Below are 19,102 nucleotides of genomic sequence, written 5' to 3' on the forward strand. Positions count from 1 at the left end.
ATTTTGGGTGTCCTAGACCGTTTCTTTCCTCAGTAGGTGAAGGAGGACGAAGTTAAGGTGTTTGTGAATCTGAAATAGGGTAGGATGTCTGTGAAGAAGTATGCCCTAAAATTTCATCAGCTTTCTCATTATGTTCTTGAGCTAGTGTCAAGCATGAGGGCTAAGATGAGAAAGTTTTCTTCAGAATTGTCTTGAGACTTGGTGCTAGAGTGCAAGGTTTCCTTGTTGAATAGTGATATAGATATCTCTAGGCTTGTGGTGTATATGCAACAGGTTGAGGACGAAAGAACAAACAAGTTGAATTTTGGGAGAGGCACACTAAGAAGTTTAGATATTCTGAGCAGGGTGGAGTCCAACAGAATAATGGTAGAGATAGTAGATAATGGTCTATGAAGAAGTGGGGAAATTTTGGTTCATATTCTATGGATAATTCTCCATATCCTAAGTTATTCGGTGATCGCTGCTTTTAGAGAAATAGTGGGGTTAAGGTACAAGGTGCCCAATCCTAGGCCAGTGGGACCATTTAGATCTGTCGTATCCTTCTTACAGGTTTTATGGTCAGTTGCACCGTGGTTTTTGTGATAATGGGAGAAATAAGTTTTTCATATGTGGTCAGCCTTGCCATATTGAGAGGAATTGTCCCTCAAACGATGTTTCTACTAGAGCTAATAAGGTCTCAATTACTACATATTCAGCTCCTGCACTAAAGGGTGTTGCTTCTAGCTCTGGCATTTGTAAGCTACTGAATGCTAGCATGTACTCAGGGAAAAAGATAAAATTATTCCATTACTTAAAACAAAATCAAATAGACATATGTAAACACACATACACAAATTTATATATCATGTCGGGATAGGGAACTGTTTTTAGCATACATTTTAAACCTTAACCTGTGATGAGTAGCTTGACCATCCCAAAACCAAACACGGGCTATATAGGTTCAGCTCCTTTTGATGAAAGGTCCTAGTGCTTGTTAGCCGCACAACCAGAGAAGAGAACCTGAGATGACTAGTATATCTCCAAATAATATGAAATGCGTCATCATACACACGGTCACGAAGACCACCCTCACATCAGTAAACATGAGTTTACAGTGTCAGTCCCCCCAGGACCCCCACATTCCATGGCTTTGATACTCGACCCTCTTTAAGCCAATATTAAAACAATTCACATTCTAGACCATTTACTAAGGAGTCTATTATTTAGGAATTAATCATTATTATTGTCATACCAAAATTAGAGCTTACAAGTCTATCCTTTTATGACATACCAAAACCATTAAACCAAGTTGACTTAGAAGCTTCTAATTAATCAAAAACCATGGCAACCAAGGCCTTTCCAAACCATTTAAAATCAACTAGACCAATTCAAGTTCCATTACTATTTATTAAATGCAAAGATATCAAGAGTAGTCAAACAATGCGACAAAATCATCCCATTGGCATTTTAACAAATAGGTTGAGGGAACATATGCTTAAAAACCATAACCAAGTAATTTGGGGAAATCCAAAGTACCTATAAATCCATTTACCATTAACATGCATCCCACAATGTCAAACTCATATCAAAAGCTTTAAAGAAAACATAATTAAACAATGAGAAACATTGATCGACCATGAACATCAAAAACCCCAACCATTAAGTCAAAACCATTACAACATCATAAAAATAATACATTTAAACACATGCTCTTTCTAAAATAAAAATGAGGAAGGATTAAGATGCCTAAGAAACCAAGGAAGACAAAGAGAAACCACCATGGAAATCCTTAATTGATTATCTTGACGAAAGCCTAGACTTTGTATGAACCAACAGTTTGAGAGAGACTTTTAAGCGTGTTTGATTGGGAATAATAGGTTAATGAAGTCCCCAAAGGAGGTTTATGTCATGGTATCAAAGGGAGTTAAGAGGGGAAATGTCTTAAATACCCCTCAACTTAAAACTATAAAAATACCGTAGGTGGAGACGAGTTGACTTTGAGACTTGTGACCACAACATAGACTCATATCATAGATCATCAACAATATAGTGAGTCGGACACCCATACACTGTCCATCGTACTGATAACACTCAACTTGCACGTCAAATTAAGTGCATGGTAGTCGTTGTCAATATAATAACCCAACAAAAGTCGGAGTTAAATCCACGAGGAACAATATGAGTTGCGAATTGGTAATTTCAAAATAAAAGTATTTAATCAATTCAAACTTATGATACAAAGATTTGGGGGTTTTAAATATTTTCAAAGATAAGATTAATTTCAGGGTTCTAAATGACTAATTATAGACTAATAATAATTAGAGTATAATCAATTAGGTATGAATCTTGGGATTATGCTTTCCTAGGGGCAAGTTATGCATCAGAACATGATGATTTTTGTGAAAATTCTAATAGTTAATGATGTGGTAGTTTAGGTTGAAAATCCTTGAGGCTATTTTGTCTACAAAGTCTCAAAGACACACTCATTGACCCTTTAGAGTACCTAACGAGCGTGTCAATTAATGCAACCCAACTCTCTATTGGGCATCCCTATTTCTAGAAATATTCCCAAAATATAACCTACGCTCTATTCACCCTTATTTCTAAGATAGCAAAAAGATAGTAATCTACATTATTTATTGTCCACTATTGATTTAACCTTATAGTTCTCTTTCATGGATGTCATGTGTTCAAAAAAAGTTCACCCAAACCCTCTTTCAAGGATGGTTTGAGCTTTCAAGATTTTGTGATTTTCACCCACAAACCCATTTTTGGTATTGGGGCTTTCACCCACAAATCCCAACTACTTTAACCAATTAATAGTAGAACCCATCATTAACAAACTAGAATCTATACAAATGGATCATAACCCACACACAAATTGCACCCTATCCTAATATAATCCCAAGAGGATGAACTAGCAGCTCATGAAGATAATAAACAAAAATATATGAAAATCTCTATCAATTTGATTCATGAAAAATAAAGAAAATGCAAACCACACTTTAAATTCCAATGAATCCTCAAAGAGATTTTCAAATTCTTCACTTTGGAGTTTTTCTAATTAATTCTTGCCTCAAATTAGTGTAAATTCAAGCACCAAGCTCCAAGTGATAAACCCTAAAATAAGGATAGGATAATATGTAAGAAAAATATAGGATGGAAAATGAGCTAAAAACCCCTATTTAAGCACCAATTCAATATTTTCCAAATTTTATAGAAATGCCCTACAAACTTTTCTGCTCTACCGCAATTGACATCCCTTGACTGCGTCTAAGATACTACTATTACGGTAGTCATATTTCTATCTCCCTTTTTTTGACTTGTTAACTGATCATGATCGCGACCCTCAGTCCAGTATTGATGTAACTAAGTGGCGACTAGTAGGCCTACAATTTCACTTTTTGTTCTTTTTGCTCACATTTCTTATCTTTTACCTTCTCCTTGGCTCATTTTTATCAAGTTTCCTTGTTCATATTTGCATTTAAATTTTACCTACATATATGAGCATTAAGTAAGAAAGTAACAACAAATCAATGAAGAAGCATGATAATTTAGGCTTAAAAGATGCTAGTAAGTTGTCAAATTAATGACTTATCAACACCCACAAGTTTAAACTATTGCTTGTCTTTATGCAACCAAGAGCAATTTAACAAGATAGGGTATTTAACTCAAGTCCACCAAAAAGAAGTCTATACTAAAGGAATAAGCTAATAAAGCACTACAAAGACTTACCAAACATGTCATGGCAACAAGTAAACCAAGATTTTTCCAATAAGCACATATTAAAGAAGCAAGTATGCAAGTTTGTATCAAATGAATCTTCCAAATCAACAAAGATTCTTATAAGGAAACACAAAATCGTCAAAAAAAATTCAAAATATTCATAATGAAACTTAGTTCATCCATTTACCCAAATCGAGAGTAAGACTTCACCTTGTACCCCAAAATATCGATGTCTCTTGCAAGCATGCGTTAGCTCCACAACACAAAAGATATTAAAATTTATAAAGGAGCCTAAATAATAAAAGAATTCACACTCTCTCATAAAGAATTTAAATACAATAAATAGAACCATAGGCTTGCCCCTTGTATTTTTCGCCACTAATATAGACTTATCTTGTTTGGAATCACCAAGGTCTTGTAGGTCAAGATGAAGATTTAAGGTGTGGTAAGGAATATATATGGATCAAGTGACTAAAATACCTCCTTCAATGCAATTTCTCAACCCCTTCTACCCCAAAAATTTTAAAGTATTGACCTTATTCTCCTTTGAATCATTTCCCATATTTTCCTACCTTTTTGGATTAGCATTTACAAAACAATTCAAAGACACCATTTTATTTTTTCATTTCTTTGTCTTTTTAAAGAGACTTTCTAAATTTAAGAGCTTTTTAACCCCCTCATTTGCCTTATTTTTCTCCACATACAATAGGCTAGGCTATACAATTTTACCATTAAGTATATATTTTGTCTTTAAGCACATGATTTGACCACCTTACATACACATTTCTTGGCTCATCTTAGCATATCAAATTGATCACCCCCTAACTTAAATTTTGAACCACCCTTACATTATTATCCTAACAACACAAACCCCTCCAAACTTAGGCTTTCTCCTAAATTTCATTTCTTAGAATCATGCGATGCATCAAAGGAGGTTAAGTGCCAAAATAAAGATTTTAAAAAGGGATTAGGTGTTTTAGCAAGGTTATCATTACATAAAGAAAGAAAAATGCTTAGAAAGGCTCAAAGTGGTTAACTAGTGAAAAATGTTAAGGTGGGAATTTGACTATGTGATGGGTCAAAAATAGCCTCGGGTGATTCTCCAAACCAAGCTTGTCTAGGATTTCTCTTTGAACACACTCAGGGAATGTTCTATACTACACATATGTACAATAATTATTCAAAATCTCATCACAAATTGCATTGCACTCATAGAGCTAAAAGTTAATCTCCCAACTAATTTGAGCTTAGTAAGTTACTCTGAGTCATGACTCATCCTTGTAAATAGAGAGCCAAAAATTGAATTTAATAGTCTCACTCAAAAGAAAAATCAAAAACATCCTTGATCTCCTTTTTTTCAAAAAGAAAACTATCATTTCATTTCTTGCTAATGATATTTTTACAGATTTTTTTTTTTGAGATTTTGCCTCTTCGTAAACAATTAAAGAAAAACTTGGTTGAATGCAAGGCAACCTTATCATTACACTACATGGGATTTTTTACTTACAACTTCATATATTTTCCATTTAGTTCATAAAAAACTCATGGAACTAATGAAAAATTAAACGACCCTTTACCCTTAAGAATGGAGTCAGACAATCTATCATAGGTCAAGGCAAGCATTCATGTCACTCGGGTTACTTAGACTTCACCTGGAGATGCTATGATAAGCACACTAATCGATCACACTATGGACACAATATTCATCAATAATTTCAACCAAAAACCACCAGTTATACCACTTTTAAGACCAATTGGACTCAAAGTTATACTCTAAAAATGATCACACAGTGCCCCAAGAAAGTCTATATCAACCTTTATAAGCATATAAGAAATTTCTCTCTTGTTGACATTTTAACCAACATGTGGTGTGCATGTAAAGTAAGAGCTTGAATAGGTAAAATAACAACACATGTGAATGAACCTAATGCACCAATTCATCACCAAACACACCACTTGTAATCAAACTAACCTAATTAAATCACCCATCATTCAATTAAGAAAACAAATCTCAAGTGGATGTTAGAGCTTGAATAGGTAAAATAACAACACATTTGAATGAGCCGAATGCACCAATTCATTACCAAACACACCACTTGTAATAATACTAACCTAATTAAATCACCCACCATTCAATTAAGCAAACAAATCTCAAGTGGGTGTTTCATCAAACACATTGTGTGCACTAGTGTATGAAAGAAAGAATTTTGCTATTTAGCATTTAAGACAAGGCACACATTCAAAAAATTTCATCCCAACAACCACATTCTACCAAATTAAGCTCAAATAAATTAAATTCAAACCAGAAGAAACCATAGAATATGATCATTATTCGTATTTTAAAGATCATACCTTGTAAGCTTACTAAAGAGAGGAAGTGATGAAAAGAAAATCCAATATACTTATCCGGGGTTTCATTCTTAAGGTACCCATTCCAACTTGTACTATCACCTACAAAAACCCAAAAAAGCTAAAATAGCAATAGTCAAAATCCAGTGAAGGTTTGCAAAACCACTACATTGCGGAGAAGTTTTGTTTATCAGATTTGGTGACCTAAGTGTTGAGCGTACGGAGGATGATTATTTCGCAATCATCCCAATCTAGTGGCTCACCGCGATAGTGGTGCATCACGGCAAGGGTGCATTTTACAATTGTTGGGGTATACTTGAGCTCCGTAATTTCTTAGATTTTAATGGAAAATAGCAATCGAACACATAGAGCAACGTGCTGGATGGATAAATTGGAAATATTTTAACTATTTTACCCTAGCTAAAAAAGGAAAAATCTAAGATAATGTAAAGTACTTTTGTCAAGCGGAACAACGGCAGAAAAATAAAAATTTCTCTCTTTTAGGGTTCATAAACATTCTTTTGAATTTCTTTATTTCAAGGATTGATTTGGGTATGATTTGTTACTTATTTTGGATGGTTAAGTCAAACCTGAGTAGCTAAACACCCTCTTTCAGAGGTTGAGGCTAAGAACATGAGTACTCTTTAATATTCTTATTCATAGTCCTTTTTTTGGATTATCATATGGGTTGTTCTTAATTTCTTGATCTTACTATTTTAATGATTCGACACCATTAGAATAAATTTATATTTCTATGTAAATCCGGGAGGAGAATCATAGGATAGAACGAAGAAATTATGGAGCAAGGTTCTTATTATTTTATAAAATAAGGGATTTGAATTAGTATCTAGGATAGGGATATACCTAGAAGCCTTGCTTGGTTCACTTGTAGGAAGAAAACCTCATAAATCTAGAAGATTTGTTGTAACCCCGTGGGAGTTGCAGTTACAACATTCAATAAACAGAAGATCTGAGGTCGGGAGACTAAGATTGTGGCATAAACCTCGTGAACCATCAACCCGATAACCAATTAAATTGTGAAAAGAATAGAGAATGGTATGATTGTTCACCATACCTCAACCCTAAAATTGTCCTCATTATTGTTTACAACTGTTGCTTAATTTTCTTTAGTCATCATAAATTAGTTTTTGTTTAGTAATTTTCATTTTATTTGTAGAATTATCTTAATCTTGATACAATCAAACATTTAATCTTCAATTCTCTTGAACTAAAGATTGAATAAATGTCTAGTTTATTGATCATCGAAGGAACAATATCTGACTATCTAAGTCATTATATTACTTGTACGATCACGTACACTTTTGTGTGCGTAGAGACGCAACAAGTTTTTGGCGCCGTTGTCGAGGATCAAATAGAATTAGTAAATTGCTTTGATTTTTGTTTTTTGATAATAAGTTTAAGTGTTAAAAACTTGATCTTAGCAGCTGAATTTTTGCAGGTTTAGCTGAACATTGGACTGGCTAGAGATAAAGAGTTAGTAGAGCTCTTTGCAGAACCAGAAGTGATTTTTCATTAGAGACGAAGAGCTCAATACTACAATCAATAGGGATCGATGGTAGAAAGACTCAATCCTATGTTGTTGATCAAAATTTTTGATATATTCCAGCTCCAGCTGTTCTTGTTCAACCAGTCACAAGACTATTCATGAAGTGGTAATCCCACTTACGCACCTTGTAACTAACAGTATCCTGAAGCCTGAACAAGGAGGTCAATGGGAATTTAAATAAAATATGGTGCAAACTATTGAAATCTGTGGGAGAATTTTAGGGACTTTCACAAAAGGATCCGCAGCAACACTTACGAAACTTCCTGGAGATAAGGGACACATATATTCCTGAAGATGTGAGTGTTGATTATGTCAGATTGACACTCTTTCCCTTTTCTCTACTGGGGGAAGCAAAAAGATGAATACTTGTTGAACCACACCAATCCATCACTACATGGGAAGAATGTGCTTGAAGGTTTCTCATTCGATTTTTCCATCTCAAAAAACAGCTCGATTAAGGTGTGAGATATTGAATTTCAGATAGAAAGATGGAGAAAATCTCTACCAAGCTTGGGAGAGATTTAAGGGCATGCTTAGAAGTTGTCCTCATCACCACCAATCAAATGATATTTTGGCACATACATTTATAGAAGGCCTTGAGTGTAATACAAAGATTCTCTTGGATTCAACTGCAGGGGGTCAAGCTTTGGAGAAAACATATGAAGAATTGTATACTTTGTTTCATTGAATTGCACAAGAAAATCCGGATTGGCATGAAGACTCAAAAAATGCTCCCAAGAAAGTTGCAGGGGTTTTGGAGGTTGATCAGTTCATTGCCTTACAAGAATAGATTACAGCAATGCAGAGCCATATGACTACTCAGCTTAACAACTTAAAGTTGGGTACAACTTAACCAGTAGCCACAACAAATGTAGTTCAATAGGTATATGCATGGTGTGAAGTTTGTGGAAACAGTGAGCATAAAGTAGATATATGTTTTGTTAATCTAGATCCAGTCAACTACGTCGGGAACACAAATCGTCAGGGTCAACAGAATTTTGGCAATATATATAATCTAAATTGGAGGAACCACCCTAATTTCTCATGTGGTGAAAATTAGGCACAGAATACAAATCAGTATAAGGGATCAGTGCAACCAAATCCATAGTCGGTTTAGAATAATCAGGCGACTGCCTCAAATTATAATATAGAGGAGATGCTTAAGTAGTTGATGGCTCAATATGCACAGTTTTTTGTGGACATGAAGGCTCAACATGCACAGTTTGCAGCTAAATTAAAGAGTCAATAATTACTCACAAAAAATTTGGAATTACAATTAGGTCAAATCACAGATCACAAAATACAAAGCCACAAGGAGCATTGCCTAGCTACACTGAGGCTAATCCTAAATAAATGAATGCGGTTACAGTGAAAAGTGGGTTGCAAACGAAGGAGATGGTGAAGGATCAGGATAATCCCATGGTTATTGATAATCGCTTATAAGAATAGGCAGAAGTAAAAGAAAAAAAAAGGATAGTGAAGAGATTCATGTAGAGAAGAAGACTATCCCCTTTCCCTTTCCTCAAAGGGAAAGAAAGCATCAGGAGGAAGCTAGTTTTAAGAAGTTTCTAGATCTTTTGAAGCAAGTTCAAGTAAACCTTCCTCTTGTTGACATTCTACAGAGTATGCCAAAATATGCGAAATACTTAAAGGATATTATTAACAATAACAATCAGTTGACTAAATATGCTATAGTTGCACTTACTCAAGAGTTTTACATTGCAGATTACCCTTCGTCAAACTATTTGTGCATGTGGATTGTGTAACTGGGGGGTTAGCATAAATCTCATGCCCACTTTATGGTATTGGAAGATGGGTCTTGGAAGCCCCAAACCCATGACTATTGTATTGTAATTGGAAGACATGTCACTTTCTAGACCAGCTGGTGTTATTGAAGATGTACTGGTGCAAGTGGGATCTTTAATCTTTCCTGTGGATTTTGAGATCCTTGACTTTGAGGATGATCCAATTGTTCCATTTATTTTAGGACAATCCTTTTTAGCAATAGGGCAGTCACTCATTGATGTGGTAGCTGGAAAAATGACAATGCGAGCACATGATAAAGTAGAAGTTTTTGATGTCTATAGAACATTAAAATTCCCCTTTATATATGAGTTGTCCTCAATATCAGTTATTGATATTATTTCAAATTGGCAGTTGCTCTTGTCTGGTAATCCATTAGAGCGAGCGTTTATGGATTCTGATCTGCATGGGGATTTAAAAGCATTGGAATTGCTCCAGATCATAAATTTAGCTGTAATTGAGACAAATAAAGTGTTGATTGATCCATTGAATTGACCAATTGGTCCACCACCTAGACCTTCAGTTGAAGAAGCTCTTAACCTGGAGCTTAAGGTTCTTCCTCCTCACTTATAATATGTTTTTCTTGGTGATCAAGATACCTTGCCTATTATTTTGTCTATAGGAATTTCTGATGTATAGGTAAAGAAAGTTGTAGCTGTTCTTAAAAGGAGAAGGAAAGTGATTGGTTAGCAGGTGTCTGACATTTTAGGAATTAATCTATCATTTTGCATGCATAATATTTACATAGAAGAGGGGTACAGACCTAGAGTGCAGCAACAAAGAAGGTTGAATCCTGTTATGAAGGAGGTGGTCCAGAAAGAGGTGATCAAGTGGTTGGACAGTGGTATTGTCTACCCAATTTCTGATAGTAAATGGGTGAGTCTAGTGCATTGTGTACCAAAGAATGAAGGAATAACAGTGGTGACGAATGACGATAACGAGTTGGTTCCCACACGTACAGTTACTAGATAGAGAATATGTGTAGATTATCAAATATTGAATGAAGCAACTCGTAAAGATCATTATCCAATTCCTTTCATTGACCAAATGCTGGATAGATTCGTAGGGAAAGAGTATTATTGTTTTTTGGATGGGTACTCTGGCTATAATCAGATAAGGATAATATCGAAAACCAAGAATAGACAATATTCACTTTTCCATATGGTACATATGCTTTCAGACGTATGCCTTTTGGATTATGCAATGCACCTGCTACAGTTCAAAGGTGTATGATGGCGATATTCTAGAACATGGTGGAGGAATTTGTGGAGGTATTCATGGATGATTTCTCTATGTATGGGAATTTATTTGAAAAATGTTTGCAAAATCTCAACAAAGTTCTAGCTCAATGCGAACAAACAAACTTGGTGTTGAATTAGGAAAAATGTCATTTTATGGTTAAGGAAGGATTAGTATTAGACCATAAAGTGTCATCTAGAAGTTGACAAAGCAAAGGTTGAAGTAATTGAAAAATTGCCTCATCCAGTTACAGTCAAAGGCATGTTAAGTTTCTTGGGACATGTTGGGTTCTATAGACGATTCATTCAAGATTTATCAAAGATTGTGAGTCCCATGTGCAAATTGTTAGAGAAAAAAGCCAAGTTTGAGTTTGGATCTAATTGTGTAATACCCCGTATGTTTCTAAGCTAGGAGACGAACCATTTTTTCTATGTATGAAACCTCCTATCCTGTGAGTAGCATTTTAGTGCATGACTTACGATGAGTATCCTAGCGATAAGATAGCTTATGATACATTAAGCATTTTCATATGAGTCACTTAAGGTAATACAAGCTAAGATTTTTTGCATGCATCAAGTTTTAGTGTTCGATTTTGCAAGGGTCATCTTTGAACGAGTATAACTCGATGTTAATATGGTATTTTGGCTGATTTAGACCCATCAAATTGTAGAGAATCAAATTAGATTTCCAATAATACTAATTTCTCCTTAATCCAATACCCGAGAGAAAAGTTATGCCCAACCCAGACATAGGCGATTGGTTAGGCGCCGCCCAACCTAGCTTAGGCAATTACTTGGGCACCACCTAAGTCAGTAATTAAGTATTTTAACACTCATTACACATCCCTCTACTTAAACCTACGAAATATATAGCTTCTAAACACATTACAACCGTATTAACATCTTAAAGCTCATCATCCAAGAGCACCATAGGAGAAAAACAACTAGGGTTGCATAATTAATCTTGAAGATCCAATTTCAACGAAATTCCTCCATCAATAATCAAGAACCTCCCTTCCAAGGTATGCGTAGTGTTCATCTATTGATTTAATTCGTTCATAGAGCTCAAGAATCATGCTTTTAAATGTTGTTTTGTGAAATTTTTATGGTGATGTGAATATATACATGTTGATGATGGGTGTTTAAGTTTCAAGATGATATCTAAGGATGTTTTCATGAAATATATGTGGTTTTTGGTTGAAAATCATATACTTTGGGTGGTTTAATATAATCCAAGTATAAAATCCACCTATGCCTTAAAGAATGCATGCAAGGTGTTTGATAAAATGCCTAGGATGCTAGAAATTCCTATTTACATGATTCCATGATATTCACATGACAAATCCATGTTAGGTATACACTTTAATATGAATTTCCATGCTAATTATGTATTCTTATAGTAGTGGCATAAAGCATGTATGATGATGAAAATATGAATTATGTATGCGAATTATATCCATGCATTTCCTACCATGTTTGAGGTGTTGAATAAATACATAAAGTTTAATATCCCCAAATCATTACAATATGAACTAAATGTTACATGTTGCTATTCCCTTATGCTTGAATGGTTTCCATGCCCTTGCTATGAATAGTATATATTGTCGAAATGCCCATGATATTAGAATATGAGATTTATGACTTGATTATAAGCATTCCTACTCATGATAGATATTATGATGATCATGTACTTCATGAAATCCCTCACTCATGTATTATGGATTGTTATTGATGGTCATGTACTCATGAAATTCAAGTTGTGTCAGTTTCCTTCCATCGAGTCCTGGGGGTACTTGTACCCAAAAAATATAGCTGTGTTCCTAGAGCCATGTCATGTTTTCATGATACTCTCAGTCAAGCCATGATCTATAAAATTTAGTCAGTCATGTGACTCAGGAAAACTCAGAAATCTCAGTAATCTTATTAGTATAGTAATCTCAATATACCAGTAATCTCAGTAATCTCAGTGCTCAGTAACATCAGCAACCTCAGTATTCACAATCAATCTCAGTAACTTTAGTACTCTCAACCAGTCCTCAGAACTCAGTACATTCCGTCAGTCACTAGAATCCAGTAAACTTAGTTTCGCTCTGCTAAATAATACCACTAGTATCAGTCTAGTTAATCAGTATTAGTTCAGCTAATCAGTTCAGTTCAGTTATTCAGTTCAGCTTAGTTATTCAGCTCAGTGTCCCTCAGATGGGAATAGAAGTTAGCACCGAGTGAACCTATGGATGGGAACTCACCCGCCAGTTCAGGGTGTGATTCTTTGTAGTCATCCTTGTGTTCTAGAACTACGTAGCCAGCGTAGGTTGAGACATCTTAACCCATCAGACTAGGGTTGATGAGGTGGCTTAACCTGTTATTTTAGGGTTCCCACCATTCTCATTGAGTACCTGCCAGTTTAGGGTTCTCACAACTGTCCTTACCAGTGGAGCAGTATTGATATCCCTCCAGTCGGGGCATAGATTGGACTGGAGCTTAGATATTATAGCGTATTTGGGGCATGTCGGTTAGATAACTACTTCCCATAGTTTTAGTTACAGATTTTAAGACTATCAGCTATAGCTACCCAGTCTTAGTAAAGAACTCAGCTAGTTCTTCAGATTTCAGTACTTCAGGAATGTCAGATACAGTCAACTCAGAAATAGAATTGAACTCAGATAGTTTCCTTCATATTTATGGACTGTCAGATATAGTCACTTATACTAGCAATCACAAAATTTATCATAACTCATGCTATCAGTACTCAGCTTTAGTATTGTCAGATACAGTCACTCAGACCAGTTCTTCATAATTCGAACGGTCAAAAATAATCATTCCTTTATCAGTAATATAGTACCAGATCTATCACTTATTAGTGATTTACATATCAATACTAGTAAACTTAGTCTTTCAAAATCTCAATAGCAGTACACTCATGTTATCAGTTTTCAAATTCAGTAGTCCGTATCTCCACGAGTTCAGTTACAGTTACGTATGTGTGTATGTACTCTCACGTTCATATCAGTCAGTATTATCCATGCTTATAACCCTTTTCATTTAGCCTACCTCAGTCGTATACTCAGTATATTTAGACGTACTGACACATTTGTGCTATGGTGCTTTCTTTCCATGTTACACCATAGGTTCCGAGACACGAGCTCCAATCCAGCAGTAGCGGTAGCATTCCAATCGTAGAGACACAGTGAGTCCTCACTGATTCAAGGACAATATGATTTGATACATTTATTTATTTCTTCAGTTCTGTTTTATGGAGTTAATTAGAAACATGTTCCTTCAACTCCTTATTCAGTTCATTTAGAGGCTTTTAAACGAGAGGTCAGATTAGATGTTCAGACTTTAGTACTTATGTTTCTTTTGGTATTATTATACCATATTTTTTAGATATGTATCGGTATTGAACCTTATGGCCTTACAGTTCATGTTTCCGTATATTTTATGAGATACTATGTAGTTTACAGGTATAGATATCATTCATGGGTTAGCTTGTGGTCCCTCGGGGTCATGAGCATCGTGTAGCATTCCGGTTCAGCGAATCAGAGCATTAAAAACTTGGTATCAGAGCCTAAGGTTTAACAGTGTCCTAGGAAGTTGGAAAGCTGCATCAAGTAGAGTCTTGTACATGGGCGTGTTGTGCACCACACTTATGTGCAGGAGGCTATGAGATGTTTTAGGAATAGTTTCCCTTTTTTCATGTCTCAAAATCGTGCTATGGCAATTTTCTCTAAGGAACCCATGTGGATTCATACCATGCACCCCTCATGTTTACTTTACCTTACTTTTAAGGTAACAAAAATAGTGAAATTCAAAGTCCTAAAAATAGGGCTTTCTCAGACAGTCCCTACAATAAGTTATGGGATTAGCCACAGACTCAAACAGTATCCCATCAGTTAATTATTGTTCCAACGTCACACAGATTTTATTCATGATCATGAGAACTCATTCTTGAACCCAGAAGTTTAGCAGTAGTAGAGTTGGGATAATATTACTCTATTTGATCAGATTATGTATTCATGGGGATTAGATCAGCAGGCTTAAACAGTACGAGCTAAAAACTTAAGTTTATTGACTCAAAATTAAGCATAAAGGTGTGAATGTGATATTAGCAGTATATAAGGAAACAGAATCAGATGATGTGTTTAGTAAGACTGGCAGGTGTTGAACAGGATATAGGTATGTGATGGTAGATCAAGTGACCAAGTCAGACTCTCAAGATTCCATTAGTAGTGCCAATATTTATAGAAAAGCAGTAAAGGAAGACGATTCCCAACCCATCCTCTTCTCAGTACAAAGATTTTTACTTTAGCTATCACAAAATCCACTCAGGTCTTACATATCAACTCTATGGTCATGAACCATGCTCATGTATCTCTTTTTCCATGATCATGTATGAATTCAATTTCCACCATAAGGAGTCTTTTTTTCTTTGCAGTACAAGTCATGTTCTATGAGCACAATCTACTTTCACACACTTTCCACGGGATCATGTGCACCTTTAGTTCCCAGTATAAGGGGTTCAGTCCCATCTTCCTCAGTAATACGAATTATGTCCCACGAGTATAGAAACTCTAGACTCAGGTCATGAAGCTCATGACTCATGTACGCATATCATACTTTATAGTATACTTAGCTTCCATGACTCATGCTATACCCCTAAAGATCAGATACATTTATACTATATTATGTATATCCTCAGTTCAGACCTTATTGATAAATCAAAAATATTGATATTTTATTCCTCAACTTTTGGTCATGTGTCAAGTTTAGTTTATATCTATTCATGTTTCAGGTCCTCCTAATTTACTCCTCCAGTTAGCTCTCCTTTGTGGAACAGTGTAGTGATAAGCAGTTGCTTAGATAAGAGAAGATTGTTGCATGCTTACTTTGCACGAGGGTGTAGTTGTGAAGATAGGCTTGAATGTTATGATAAATGTGCAAGTAAACGTCTAGAAAGTGGTTGTATTTAGAAGTTGGGAAAGTACAAAGTGTAAGTGTACATTTAGATCCTTGACTTATGTCAGTCCCCAGCATGTAGCCATCAAAAACTCAGTTGCCAACTCAATTATAGTTTTAGTATCCATCACTCAGTGATTAGTGTTCATTCCTTGAATTCAATACTTCTGTACTAGCTATAGGCTTAGTTGTAATGTCGTTTTCAGTTTAGTAACCAGATTTGAAACTCAGTTCAGTTCTAGACATGCTTTACCATAGCATTCAGGTTGTCAGTACTCAGTTATCAGTGTTTCAGTACCCCAGTTTATAGAATACCTCAGAGCAATGTCGTATGCTTGGTCTCACATTCGCAAATAATACAGACTTCATAAATCCATCCTCAGATACCTCATTCTACTCAATTAGTCCTTATCTCTTATGCATAAAACTCAAAAATCTCAGTCCAGCTATTTAGACTAAGTACAGTTTAGCTTTCCAGATCCAGTATTAAACTATCAGTTATTCAGTTAATCAGATAAGTTAGTATATTTATGAACTCATGTTCAGCTCCATTCATGTATCATGTCTCAGTTTCAGATCCTAGCTATTCATTCATGACTCAGTTCCTAGGTGTCTAGCGCATCGCCTCAATTTCCCTTAGTAGCTCATCCAAGTCAGTATTCTTTGAGGGACATAGTGTCCCAAGGAGGACATACATCATATCCCCAAAATTTCATGACATAAACATGCTGCTCTATTTTCTTTTGATAAATACAGTTTGGAGAAGGGGTACTCATAAGTTAACCCTCAAACTCCAACTTTAGTCGTATGCTATATTTTCAAGATTCAGTTCAGATCATGATATTCAGTATATCTACCACGTCCCAGACTTAGTTACGTTCTTATGTTTCCGATCATGCATATGGAGTAATTAATCTCAAACTTATTGGTATTATCAGTTCAAGGTAATAATTTTCCTTAAACTTACTTGTTCTCATGTTCATATTTCAGTACCAAACTTGGTATTCAGTTCCATGCTCAATTTTCAGTTCAAAATTGATACCTTTACCATTGCCTTTTCATGAGTAAGTTTAGTCATGAATTCACGCATCAGATATACATGATCAGCTCATCAATACTTTCAATCATGCATTCACGTATCATGTTAGTCATATAATCAGGCATCAGATATGCATGAATTCAGCTTTTTAGATGTGCATCAGATATGCATTCTCATTTTGAGAAAACTTACTTTATTAGAATCCTCAGTCTTATATTCATGAATCAGCTTCCCATGCATCAGATATGCATGTTCAGTATGTTATGCTCAGCTTTCAGTCATGCCAGTCATGAACACATGTTTCAGTAGTGCATGTCTTGTACTTACTTCATCTTATCATCTATCCTGCTTCAGTTAATTTCCATTCGAGGATGAATGTTCCCAAGGGGGAGATATTGTAATACCCCGTGTGTTTCTAAGCTAGGAGACGAACCATTTATCCTATGTTTGAAACCTCCTATCCTGTGAGTAGCATTTTAGTGCATAACTTACAATGAGTATCCTAGCGATAATATAGCTTATGATACATTAAGCATGTTCATATGAGTCACTTAAGGTAATACAAGCTAAGAGTTTTTGAATCCATCAAGTTTTAGTGTTTAATTTTTCAAGGGTCATCTTTGACCGAGTATAACTCAATTTTATTATGGTATTTTGTCTGATTTAGACCAACTAAATTATAGATAATCGAATTATCTTTCCAATAATACCAATTTCTCCTTAATCCAATACCCGAGCGAAAAGTTATGCCCTTTTTCGTGAGAGACATTAAAGATAGGCGATTGTTTAGGTGCCGCCCAACCCAGACAGAGGCGATTGGTTAGGTGCCGCCCAACCTAGCTTAGGTAATCACTTGGGCGCCACCTAAGTCAGTTCCAGGTGCCAAAAACACTCCGTTTTGAGTTATTTTAAGGGTAATTAAGTCTTTTAACACTCCTTAAACGTCCCTAAACTTAACCCTACGAAATATATAGCTTCTAAATACATTAAAACCTTATTAACATCTCAAAGCTCATCATCCAAGAGTACCAGAGGAGAAAAACAACTAGGGTTACATAATTATGCTTGAAGATCCAATTTCAACGAAATTCCTCCGTCAATCATCAAGAACCTCCCTTCCAAGTTATGCGTAGTGTTCATCTATGGATTCAATTCATTCATAGAGCTCAAGAATCAAGCTTTTAAATGTTGTTTTGTAAACTTTTTGTGGTGATATGAATATATACATGTTGATGATGGGTGTTTAAGTTTCAAGATGATATCTAAGGATGTTTTCATGAAATATATGTGGTTGTTGGTTGAAAATCATGAACTTTGGGTGGTTTAATATAATGCAAGTATAAAATCCACCTATGCCTTAAAGAATGCATGCAAGGTGTTTGATAAAATGCCTAGGATGCTAGAAATTCCTATTTACCTAATTCCATGATATTCACATGACAAGTCCATGTTAGCTATACAGTTCAATATGAATTTTCATGCTAATTATGTATACTTGTGGTAGTGGCATGAAGCATGTATGATGATGAAGATATGAATTATGTATGCAAATTATATCCATACTTTTCCTACCATGTTTGAGATGTTGAATAAATACATAAAGTTTAATATCCCTAAATCATTATAATATGAACTAAATGTTACATGTTGCCATTCCCTTATGCTTGAATGGTTTCCATGCCCTTGATATGAATAGTATATGTTGTCAGAATGCCCATGATATTAGAATATGAGATTTATGACTTGATTATAAGCATTCCTATTCATGATAGATATTATGATGACCATGTACTTTATGAAATCCCCCACTCATGTATTATGGATTGTTATTGATGGTCATGTACTAAAGAAATTCAAGTTGTGTCAGTTTCCTTCCATCGAGTCCTGGGGATACTTGTACCCAAAAAATATAGCTATGTGCCTAGAGCTATGTCATGTTTTCACGATACTCTCAGTCAAGCCATGATCTATAGAATTCAGTTAGTCATGTGACTCAAGAAAACTCAGAAATCTCAGTAATCTCAGTAGTTTAGTAATCTCAGTAATCTCAGTAGTCCAGTAATCTCAGTAATCTCAGTGCTCAGTAACCTTAGCAACCTCAGTAATCACTGTCAATCTCAGTAACTTCAGTACTCTTAACCAGTCCTCAGAACTCAGTACATTTCGTCAGTTATTGGAATCCAGTAAACTTAGTTTAGCTCTGCTAAATAATAGCATTAGTATCAGTCAAGTTAATCAGTATCAGTTTAGCTAATCAGTTCAGTTTAGCTTAGTTATTCAGTTTAGTGTCCTTCAGATGGGAGTAGAAGTTAGAACCGAGTGAACCTAAGGATGGGAACTTACCCGCCAGTTTATGGTGTGATTCTTAGTAGTCATCCTTGTGTTCCAAAACTATGTAGCCAACGTAGGTTGAGACATATTAACCCATCAAAATAGGGTTGATGT

The 19,102-nt window shown here is 35.3% G+C and overlaps 1 non-coding gene across 1 annotated transcript; it reads right to left on the minus strand.

Annotated features, from left to right (window-relative positions):
• Window positions 1–8,072: 8,072 nt before the first annotated feature.
• LOC124898216 lies at window positions 8,073–8,179 on the minus strand. Its single transcript, XR_007055192.1, has one exon. It is a non-coding gene; the product is annotated as a small nucleolar RNA R71 (small nucleolar RNA).
• Window positions 8,180–19,102: the final 10,923 nt, after the last annotated feature.

Source organism: Capsicum annuum, chromosome 4 (assembly GCF_002878395.1).
Source record: "Capsicum annuum cultivar UCD-10X-F1 chromosome 4, UCD10Xv1.1, whole genome shotgun sequence".
NCBI lineage: Eukaryota > Viridiplantae > Streptophyta > Magnoliopsida > Solanales > Solanaceae > Capsicum > Capsicum annuum.